Consider the following 12,262-nt stretch of genomic DNA (forward strand, 5'->3'; position numbering starts at 1 on the left):
AGAATCATGGTTACATATCCAGTTTCTGGTAGTAGTCGTCATTTCATCCACCACATCTATCAGCTTTTCTTGTTTTTGCTGTGGGATGATCATTTGTTTGTTGGATCATCTGATCCATCATTTAAGAGAGAGATTATGATCAGAGTTTGCAGTTTATTTCTAAGCCAGGAGCCTAGTGCCCAAATTAAAACAAGAACAAATTTCATCCATAGTCTACAGAGCCTGTAGATTTATTTATGGGTCTGTCAGCCAAATTACTTAATTTCATGATTTCTTTGATTGTCTAGTTCCTATTTCAAGCTGTGAACCCTAGCATATAAGAGTTCCCCAACTCTCTGCTCCACTTATAAAGTGTGTTTTAAGAGGATTGAGGCTAGAAGGAAACCATCCAGAATTCCTGTTGAGTAGTTGAGGGTTCAGATCTCACGTTGAGGCCCATTTCTTTCTTGCATTGGTATTTTATGATAAATACTCATAATATAACATAAAATTTACAAAATTTACCACTTTAAAATGTATAGTTCAGCCCCGATGCCCACATTTTCTCTTTCTGGAGAGAAGTTACCAGTCTCATTTTTTTTGGAGGAAGAAGGGGACCAGAGGACCAGGATGGACCCTGACTCAGCATCACTTTGCCATGCTAACGCGTACTCGTCCAGTTTGCTGGTGGTAACCAACAGCCTTTTGTAGCACACACATCAGTACCAGTCATTAGGAACTACCCAATGATGAGTTCTTGACCAGAATATTCCTGTAGGTCTGCTAAATTTTAATGTGTAGTTTTGTTGTGAGTCAAAAGAAGTTACATGCCAGATAGAAGAATATTAAGTGGAGACATTACCAAGTAGATAGAGGATTAGATGTGATAGGGAATCAGAAGATTTACTTATATGTATGAGACACAGGTATTAAACACACACCATCTTTTTCATAAGACAGTTTGGCTACAGACTAGCTCCTGAAAATAGTCATTAAGTGTTGTTTCCTAGGTGTGACATGACAGGTTTTAGATTTGGGGTTTTAGAATTGGAGTTACAGGAAAATAAAGGAAAAGGTGGAGTTTTCTTTTGAGTTTGGATTTTTGTGTTGGGGTACTGGTTTTGTTTTTTATATTTGAAGGATTATATTTGTTTTATAGCTGTGTTTTCAAATCTCAAAACAATGCTCAGATATGCTAAGTTTTCCCAGTTCAGTTTTCACACAGATTTGATTTTTTTTCTGTACTTAATAGCATTCATATGGAACCTTATTCCATTCAGCCAGCAGATGATTATATGACGTTATGCAAAAGACTTCCCCATTTTTTTTTAAAGAAGGGGGTTTATTTTATTTATTTATTTATTTATTTAAAATATTTTATTTATTCATGAGAGTGAGGCAGAGGGAGAAGCCTGCTGTCTGCAGAGGAGAGAGCCCGATGTGGGGCTCAATCCCAGGACCCTGGAATCATTACCTAAGCCAAAGGCTTAACTGACTGAGGCACCCAGGTACCCACAAATTCCCCATTTTTATTTTTATTTATTTTTATTTTTTTAAAGATTGTATTTATTTGACACACAGAAAGAGATCACAAGTAGGCAGAGAGGTGGGGAAGCAGACTCCCTGCTGAGCAGAGAGCCTGATGTGGGGCTCGATCCCAGGACCCTGAGATCATGACCTGAACTGAAGGCAGAGGCTTAACCCACTGAGCCACCCAGGCGCCCAAATTCCCCATTTTTAACTTAAGTGGAAAGGTAGAATGGCACAGGGGTGCATGGGGACGTGATTTTGGACTACATAGGTGTTGTTCATTTTGCAGTGCCTCAGACAGTTGTGAGGTGTATGGAAGAAGTCCCCCAAATTTGAAAATGTCTTGGATAAAGTCTCTTTAAATAATGTTCATTCCTTGACCTTCTGACGATTTTGTGAGTTTTAGGACATAATACCCTTTATAGCTTTTGGTCAGGACCACTTATAGGAGTTTCTATAGGTTCTAATAGCTGTATCTGTCATTATCTTTAACTGTATTCAGGTTTTCTTTTTTACATTTGTCTGTTATATTTATCTTTCTCCGTAACTGCTGTATTGTTCAGTAGTGATTACTTTTGCCTATTCAGTTTCTTGACGTGACTCTCTTTCAAGGAGAGACTATCTGTATAAAAATATCTGCTGCTCTGACACTTTTCATGTCCACTGAGGTATGAGATACTGTTCTTCCCCCATTTCAGCATAGCATTTCCCAGGATTCGAATGGTCTTTATCTCTCTCACCTAACCTCCTTTCTGTCTTTGTGCCGGCTTCTGCTTCAAAACTTGCACATCCTTCAGAGTTATGCAGTGGCTCTCTTACTCAGATGAAAGTCCAGTCCCTGAATCACAGCTCTTCTCTTTCAGAAGCGCTAGTCATCTGCTCTGGGTTATACGGAAAGGGTTCTGTGCATTCTGGCAGCTCAGCGCTGTGTGCTTCTCTTTAGACAAGTTAAAGTAAACAGTGCACTAACCACTGGTCGGAATGGAAGAAATGTGATATTTTTAGATACTTGGGTATAGTGCATGAGAAATTATATTTCATTTGGGACTTTTTTTGCATCTGGCAATTTTATATGCATTTTTTGGTTTTATGTTTTCAAACTTATAGAAGTCACATAGTTGGATTGGAGGTACTGAGCTACATTGACAGAATCATTCCAGATTTACTGGGTGTTAACTTTAATAATATTGTCAGGTGCCTGGAAATTTTCTATTTTAGTTTCCCGCCTTGCATTTGGCTGTAGTAGCTATTGCTATGACAAATTTGGACCTGTATTTAGCTATTCCAGATTAACTGAGATAGCAAATAAAGAATATAAAGGGTGCCATAACAAAATTGATACTCTGTTTCTTAATCATACCATGTCTTTCAAAGAATTTTGTTTGCACCTCTCACTCTAAAACTCCCACATTAAAGTTGACCATACTGGGAAAACTAAACCATAAAATGGTTAACGTGCTTTTCTTAGAACAGAACTACCAGTCTAGGACTCTTGAGAGGGCCAGATTGCTACTTGACATGTCCCAGAGAGTGGATTTCCCATACTCTGCCCCCATACCCCCACGATCTCTTTGAAATAGACAGTGGAAGAGAAGGAAAATAGAAAAACATGGACTGTGATAAGTGTATTGTCAAACTCCTTCTGTTGCCTCAGCCATGAAGATGTATTCCAAATATTTTCATAAGTGTCTCTGTTTAAGCTTAAACTGGAATTATCTTTGACTTTTTTTTTCCATTTGGCACAAAATTCAAAAGGTACAAAAGGGTATGTAGTGAAAATACATTTTTTATGTATTCTTCAGGGATAGTATACACATACAATTAAGTATTTATGTCATGTATTTTAAATTCATATTCTTTGCATGAATTATGGCCTACTAGAAAGCATTACTGTTACTTTTGATGCTTAAATGATTGGATTATTTACAGAGAATGAAAGGCCATACTATCATATATTTGCAAGGCCCTCTAATTTTCAAAGTCCTCATTCTACTTACAACAGCCCAGTGAATTAGGTAAAACAGGATTTATCTATGTTTACAGACATGAAATTTAGAGCTTAAAGAATTATGTGACTTGATCAAGGGTGGTACAAAATGAATATGCAGTGCAAGTGGAATCATAACTCAAGTCTTTTGGCTCCTAGTCCAGAGTTCTTACTACCGTGTTGGGTCTGAAACACAATGGTATAAGGGGATCTATTACACTGTGTCTGCTTTTAGGAAGTATGAAAAGTACTATGAGTAGCTATTGTAGAAGAATTTTGATACTATATTTTTATAGTAGCAGTATGGTAGTAGTGTTTTACAGCTTCACGGTTCAGAGGAAGTTTGGCCTTTGTGATGAATTTTCTACAAAATAGTTTATTAAAGCAAGCTGCTTTAGACTGAGTGATAATGGTCTTGGTGTCACTCTGGTAACAAAGGCTCTAAACTAACTTTATCCAGGAAACTGGGCAATGGAAAACAAGGCCTTTTATCCCATCACAGCTACATGCCTGCCAGGGCTGGGAGCCATGCTGATTGACCTGTTGAAGATTCTTTCCCTTGAGGCTAATGGGGATCTAGCCAAGCATTCAGTGAGAATGCCTGACTCTTGTTTCTCTCACCCGTCAATTAGGTAAAAATGTTCCCGCCAGCACTAAACTAGATTCTAGATTTCTAGATCATCTCCTAGGGAGAAGGGGAAAAAAATGAGTAATGAGAGGTAACTTTTCCCTCTCTGGTGATTCTAGGCTCTCATGAGGAAGGCTTAGTTCTCAAGAAGCTCATTCAAAATGGGGAAATGAGGCAGAATCTTTATAAGGCCATAATTGTATTTTTAAATGCTTGTCATCATAAAACATCCCTACATTTCTTGAAATGGGCAGTACCCAATAGGAAGTTGATGAAAAGGTTGAGCTCTTATGTGAGAAGAAGTATCTCCAAACATTCTTTTGAGGATGACTTTTCTCCTATGGCTTATAGGTATCTCTATTTTTAATTTATAATAGTAAAACAGGGAAAATGAGGAAAGAGTTCACAGTATTTCTTATGATAGAGAAATTACATGTTTTTGTAATTACATTTTTATTTTATTTTTTATTTATTTTTTTAAAGGTTTTATTTATTTATTTGTCAGAGAGAGAGAGAGAGAGCACAAGCAGGCAGAGTGGCAGGCAGAGGCAGAGTGAGAAGCAGGCTCCCCACTAAGCAAGGAGCCCAGTGCTGGACTCGATCCCAGGACCCTGGGATCATAACCGGAGCTGAAGGCAGCGGCTTAACCGACTGAGCCACCAGGCATCCCTGTAATTACATTTATTTTATTTTATTTATTCATTTGACAGAGAGAGAGATCACAAGTAGGCAGAGCAGCAGGCAGAGAGAGAGGGGGAAGCAGGCTCCCTGCCAAGCAGAGAGCCTGATGTGGGGCTTGATCTCAGGACCCTGAGATCATGACCTGAGCCGAAGGCAGAGGCTTAACCCACTGAGCCACTCAGGCGCCCCTGTAATTACATTTTTAAAATAAATTTTAAGATTTATAAAACCATAGTCTTGTGTGATTATGCCATAATGTGATTATGCAGGTTTTGTTCAATAGCTAGATCACTGTATTCTTATTTGGTATTTGCCGTTTCTGCTCTGGGCAGAGAAGATGATAAATTATATTCATTTTGAGTGTTTCTGTTCAGTCAGTTTAACTAATTCCAAAGTCGTCTTAAAATTATATGTTAATTTAACATTTCAAAGTAAATTTGGGGGCATGGCAATTTCATGGATATAGATCATTCCATCACTGAGTGAAGAGTTGCTCAATTTGCTCAATTTGTTGTCTTTTGCCAGCCATTGACTTCAGTAATTAGCCAGATTGCTATGTGTTTTCATATTTTCAGGATAGGGGTAGAACCTCACTGCATATGAGTGGATTAGTACTTGACAAAGCTGAAAATCTCTACGAGTATTGGTTTGTATGGGTCAAGTATGCTATCTGAAACAAAGTAGAACTGTGTGCTAATTCCCACTGTAGCGTGTGTGTGTTCTTTTACTTTATTAGAATTAAAGGGCATTTGAAGGTATTTTTCATTTTAAAGGTGCAGACCGGGCTTAGCCTCAACCTAGCACCCTTACTGCTCTGCATGTAAGTGAGACTAACCAAGGCCCTAATTTGTCTGTAGGGGTCTTTTTTTTTTTTTTTTTTTAAGATTGATTTTATTTATTTATTTATTTATTTAAGAGAGAGTGTGTATGTGAGTTGGGGGTGAAGGGGTGGAAGGGGACAGAGGGAGAGAGAGATTCTCAAGGAGACTCCCCACTGAGCTTGGAGCCTGACAACACCAGGTTTTGATCTCATGACCCTGAGATAATAACCTGAGCCGAAATCAAGAGTCAAACATCCACCTGAGCCACCCAGGCACCCCCTTCTCTGGGGTTTTTAATCTATCTTTTACCCCTTTTAAAGCTCAACATGTCCTTATAGAAGTAACAAGTATACATTATTCTTGATGTTGAGATTTTGGACTCGCTTCTCTGACTATGCCTAAAGTAATGTCCCAGTCAGAAGTCTATACTGACATCTGGGACCAGAATGATGTCAGGGAACCCTTCTGTATCTACCATTGTTTGTGCAGCCAGATAATCCCGGTGCTGGACTGTCAGATTGCCCATGAGGTCCTGAGATTGGTTCCGTGTGACTGATACTGCCAAACATGCCCATAAATTTTGTAACACACAGGATGAGACTGTATCTTCAGAGTCCTGAAGGCGTTGAGCAAAACTACACTCTTCTGCCCGTCCCAGGAGGAATGCTCCTGTGACCTTCATTGTGGATGGAGCACATTGTCAAGTTTGGTTGGAGTTTTGGAAAATCAGTATTTTTACTCGGAAACAAAAGCCTCCTAAGAAAGTGATGATGAGGGCCCCCCGGGTGGCTTAGCTGGTTAAGCGTCTCCCTTCAGCTCCGGTCATTATCCTGGTACCAGCTCAGGTCAGGTACCAGGGTTGAGCTCCACATTAGAATATCTGCTCAAGGGGCACCTGGGTGGCTCAGTGGGTTAAGCCTCTGCCTTCAGCTCAGGTCATGATCCCAGTGTCCGGGGATCGAGCCCCGCATCGGGCTCTCTGCTCCGCAGGGAGCCTGCCTCCACCTCTCTCTCTCTGCCTGCCTCTCTGCCTACTTGTGATCTCTGTCTGTCAAATAAATAAATAAAATCTTAAAAAAAAAAAAAAAATCTGCTCAACAGCAAGTCTGCTTCTCCCTCTCCCTCTGCTGTTCCTCCTGCTTGTGCTCTCTCTCCCTCTCTGTCAAATAAATACATTTTTTTAAAAAGCAATGATAACCAAATGGACTAAAGACATGGGCAAGTTCAGCTTCATCACTGCATCTCTGTTGATGTAGAGGAAGAGATTAAGACTAGGGAAGTTGTTGACTCATGCACCCAGTGCCGAAATGACTGAAAAACAGCTGAAGCGTAAAGTCCTGAGTAAAAGACAGCTGTGAGAGCTGGCTGTACTGGAAGCCAAGAAAGTGAAAATAAGGGGGACTTTGCTTGACAGCCAGTTCAAATGATCAGGATCTTTTTCCGAACCCATACTGGAGGCAGACCTTTAGATCAGGGAGCCAAAGAACTTTTTCGGGACTGCACGGCCTGCCTCCTACCTTTATGCCTCAGCCCACCGATTCTCCTATATCCAGCAAGGTCTTTGCATCTGTATGATCTGCTTTCTGGAGATGGATTTTTCTAAATCTTTCTGTATATGGATCTTCTGTAGTATTTTTTGTCTATTTGATGTAAGCTTCTTCAGCTGTGTAGAAACTCTGTGAATAGATAAGCGCTGAGTGTCTCCAGTTTCTAAAGTAACCGTTCTTATTCCTTCTTCAAAACAAAAATGTTTAAAGATTTTTAAAAAATAAGTGGTAGTAACAATACAGTATTTACCAGCTATTACCCCACTCACTTACTGGGGAAGCACACAGGTAAATAACAGTAAGTTAAATCACCACTCTCTGTACTGTGTTTAGCATAACATACTAATTTGGATTATGGGAAACCATTATTGGATCAGCATTGGGATTTAATTAAAATTTGTAGTTATCCCACTGTATATAAAGAAACATCAAATATATAAGCCTAAGAATGGTCACTGTAGGGATTCTCACTTTCTCATTCAGATCTCTTCCCTATGTACTGAATGTGGCTTTCCGATTCCTCCCGCCCGCTAGCATTCTTCTGCCTTGCACAGACCCATCTGCCTCAGCATACGCACAGCATCACATCACCAAATCACAACCTCCTTTTAAGGCTCTACTCAGATATACCTTACCCAATAGACCCCCCCACCGGCTTCCTTTCTGTCATCCAACTTAAGATGGTGGAGGGGCGGGGGAGGGGGCTTTTTTCATTCTTAAAGTATCAGGCCTGCCCTCCACCCCAAGCTTTGCTCTTTTTGTGATGATTACATATAGATTCATGTTTTATCTACCACACTAGTTAATTTACGTGAGAGCCAACATCTATATCTGTGTCTCATACCCTTTTTAAAAAATCTCCCACTGGACCTTTACTAGAAATCCTTTTTGAAAAGATGGTTGAGGGTGCCTGGGTGGCTCAGTGGGTTAAGCCTCTGCCTTCGGCTCAGGTCATGATCTCAGGGTCCTGGGATCGAGTCCCGCGTCCGGCTCTCTGCTTGGCGGGGAGCCTGCTTCCCTCTCTCTCTCTCTCTCTCTGCCTGCCTTTCTGTCTACTTGTGATCTCTCTCTCTGTCAAATAAATAAATAAAATCTTTAAAAAAAAAAAAAAAGAAAAGATGGTTGAATGTTTAAGAATCACACAAAAGCACAGACCTTTAGTAAATCAGGCAGAGTATTGTTGGAGGGCACAAAGCCCATGTTGATCACTATCATTTTGGAAAAACAATACTTAGCAGCATTCCCTGGATACAAGTGAGAAAATTCTGATTGAGCCAGAATAATGCATTAAGAGGCTATGAATATGACTGAGGGTTAAGATTCAATTTACACTAAACTCCCCAAAGAAGATTCTCCTTACTACTACTGCCGGAGAATGTTTCTGATTACCGGGAGACATCATGTTGTTGCCCAGCCTTCAGATTTTTGCAAGGCTATAAAAGCACAGATACTGTTGACCTTTTTAGTTTGTTTTCTCCCAGTTGATTAATAAACAGAATCTGCTGTCACTTAATTTAGTGCCAGGTGTGATCTTGTGGGTAGTTCAACTTCAGTCGATCGAACTGTAGAATGTTCCCAATTTTAGACACAATCCAACTCCCAAGCATTTCTTTTTCAAAAACTGGGACAATTTCCAAGTTAGTTTTGTGAATCCTTTAATTTCTCCTGCCAGACTCATTAACTCAGCCTGTTCACCTTGGGGAAATCATAGTTCAGACTTGTACTTTCTGTAAAAACCATCCTCTTAAGTGGATGTGATAGTTGATGTAATTGAGAACATTCAGACTCAAGCTTTTCCGTCGTTTATTCTGAAACCTGTTTGTTGTGCTTTGACCAGGAGAGAATGATTGAGATGAAGCACTAGGAAACCATGATCATAACATGCAAATTACCTACATTAAAAGACCTGGAAATCAATAAATACCCCTATTTCTGTATTCCATATCTTGGATCTTACAGACTCCTGAAGCTGCAGAGAATCTCAACGATCTTAGATCACTATTTCTTAATTTTTGGGTGTCTTATGGATCTTTCTGAGATTATGATGACAGCTGTGACTTCTCAGAAAAATATACTTACACACAAAAGTTTGTATACACTTTCAAGACAATTTTACTCCTAAAGTCAGTTCAAGATCCTAGTTGAAGAAATCCCTGTTCTGTCCTCAGGGGTTTGGTGAAGTGACGTGACACAGCAAAAGTCACACAGCTTCTGTAGCTGAATATTTCCATGAGTCTTTTGTCCTTTTTCTACCATTGTGTCTTTTAGTTAAAACCTATTTTGAGGGGTGCCTGGGTGGCTCAGTCAGTTAAGCATCTGCCCATGACTCAGGTCATGATCCCGGGGATCAAACCCTGTGTTGGGCTTCCTCTCCCCCTGCTTGTGCACTTGCTCTCCTCTCTCTCTCTTTCAAATAGATCAAATAAAGTACTTTTTTTATACTTAAAATTTTTTTTTTTTTAATTACAGAGCTTAGAGGAAGGAATACTGGTTTTATTTATTTTTTTATTTTTTTATTTTTTGGAATACTGGTTTTAAGCCTTAAAATTAACTATTTCATCTTTTGCTTACCCAACAAGATTAAAGTACAGTAATACCCAAAACATTCTCAATCTAAGAAAAAATATTTATTTACTTATTTATTTGAGAGAGAGCACAAGTGGGAAGAGGGGAAAGGGAGAAGCAAATTCCCCTCTGACCAGGGAGTCTGATGCATGGCTTGATCCTAAGACCCTGGATCATGACCAGAGCTGAAGGCAGGTTCTTAACCAACTGAGCCACACAGGCGTCCTTACCCAAAACATTTAAGTCATTGATTTAAAAAGGTCAAGTGAACTAAGCAAAAGTTTTTTAGAACTTGCTGTGGTTATCGTAGGGCTAATGCAGATTTGTAGTTGATCTAATAACTCCAGCAGCTTCTTTCCTGGGCCGCCTGCATCTAAATTCATCATGTAGCTGTTAGATCATTCTAGAGCACTTGTTCTGTTTATTCATCCTGTCTGCCTTTCTTTTTCTTGCACCTCCTGAAGATATACCCCCTACCCCATCATTGTCCTCAACTTGACCTACTGACCCTTTTTGGAGGTATCAAGCTGAAAGCATCACAGTGAGCATTAGTCACCATTTATTATCATTATTTCAACTCCAGTTTTGTTGTGTCCTAGAAATATACTTTGGTCACTTACTTGGTTTCTCCAAATTTCAGTATCTTCCTCTGTAAAATTGGACACAATACCATTTATCTTGCAGTCAGTCCATCATGTAAGAAATTAAGGTAGCTCCTAGTTCAGTTAAGTGACAACTTTTACCTTTTCCTGTACCCTTGACATTCCGTATTGGAGTTAGGCAGGTGTGTCCAAGCACTCAGTGCTTATCTCTTTTAGAGTCTTACTGCCACATCGCACATTCAGCATTATCTGAACTTTTCTAGTTCAGTCCGGCTGTGTTGGGTACGGTTGTATCACATTCTCTTCCCTTTATTCCTAATAGTTTCTGTATTGATACTAATGTATGCAACTTCAGCAGTTTCTTCTACAACGTTTGGTCATTAAATTAACAGAAAGCTGTTTATGAGGCTTTTCATAAATTTTTCTCCTTCCAGTTCCATTGCTAAGTACTTACTTTGTATGAGGAAACACTTGATGTAAGAGACACTTGTTTTTGAAGTCCAGAGTCTACCTTCGAAGTGATGGAGAGCAGCTAATGGTCTACCAAAAGCTCAGCTTCTGATTTGATGCTCCGCAGGCTAGGAACCAGCTCTTTGCCTCTGATTTGAAGCCGTGGGAGTGGGGGAAGGACTCCTCAACTAGTTACCAGGAAGGTTTCAGCTCTTAATTCTTTGTCTTGATCATGTTCTTCTTTATCATTTAAAAAAATTAGTACACATACCCCTAATATTATATAGCTATTTTTAAATATTAATTAATATTAATTTACTAGGGATGCCTTCTTGACTCAGTCGGTTAAGCATCTGCCTTCGGCTCAAGTCATGATCCCAGGGGCCTGGGACCAAGTCCTGCATCAGGTTCCTTGCTTGGTGGGGAGCCTGCTTCTCCCTCTGCCTACTGCTCCCCCCTTTTGTGCTCTCTCTCTCTCCCTCTGACAAATAAAAAAATAAAATCTTAAATACTAACTATTTTAACATATACACTATAAAAGCATTAAAATATAAATTAAAAGATGAGCTTTTAAAAAGAGGGATTCTTTAATTTTTTTTCTTGAGCCCTAGGGATCATCTAACCTGCAACTTCTTTGGAAATCATGCATTTGCAGCATCAATCATTTGTCTAATCCTTCAGGCCTATCTCAAGTCCCTATTCTTGCTTAATTGCATGACTTCACCATCTTCTCTCTCCAACTGGTTTGTAAACTACCTGAGGTTAGAGACAGTGTCATATCATTCTTCTGTATCCTACAACAAGGCCTTGCACAATTTTAGGTACATCATGATTACCCAGTATTTACTTGCTGATTCATTTCTTGGGATCATTTCAGATTATTCTTTCATGGATATTTAACAAAACTTAAAAAAAAAAATCCTCAGCCTTGTTCTACCTTAGTAATTCTGGGTTTTATTCCCCATACTATTCATCTTCAAAGATTAAAGATAATCCAGCCTATCTGCATTTATAGTTCTGCAGAAGTAGATATATACTCTGATGAAGTGATTTGATTGGGACATCACGGGAATGACACAGTCTGAGAATCAAACCTGTGTCAGCACCCACATCTGTTTTCACTCCTTCAGATTGAGTGCTAAACTATAGCATTTTCTCTTTATACTTCCTCTGGAGTTTCTTGGTGGTGGCATTATTTCATGTTCCTACTGTTTAGGCATACTACTTTATCTTTTATATTTTGCAGATAGGTCTCTGTTCAGTTCCTCTGAACATTACCATGTCCTTTGATTCTAAAGACCTTTTAAATTTCTTTTTTTTTTTTTTAAGATTTTTATTTATTTATTGGACAGAGAGAGATCACAAGCAGGCAGAGGAGCAGGCACAGAGAGAAGGGGAAGTAGGACTCCCCGCCAAGCAGAGAGCCCATTGCGGGGCTTGATCCCAGAACCCTGAGATACCGACCTGAGCCG

General features: G+C 39.5%; 1 protein-coding gene and 1 pseudogene across 1 annotated transcript in view; both read left to right on the forward strand.

Moving 5' to 3' along the window:
- GLG1 (golgi glycoprotein 1) overlaps positions 1-12,262 on the forward strand; it is a 159,939-nt gene that overhangs the window by 75,823 nt on the left and 71,854 nt on the right. The window lies entirely within an intron of this gene.
- Positions 6,015-7,053, forward strand: LOC125088619 (STING ER exit protein-like; annotated as a pseudogene).

The sequence above is a fragment of the Lutra lutra genome, chromosome 17 (assembly GCF_902655055.1).
Source record: "Lutra lutra chromosome 17, mLutLut1.2, whole genome shotgun sequence".
Lineage (NCBI taxonomy): Eukaryota > Metazoa > Chordata > Mammalia > Carnivora > Mustelidae > Lutra > Lutra lutra.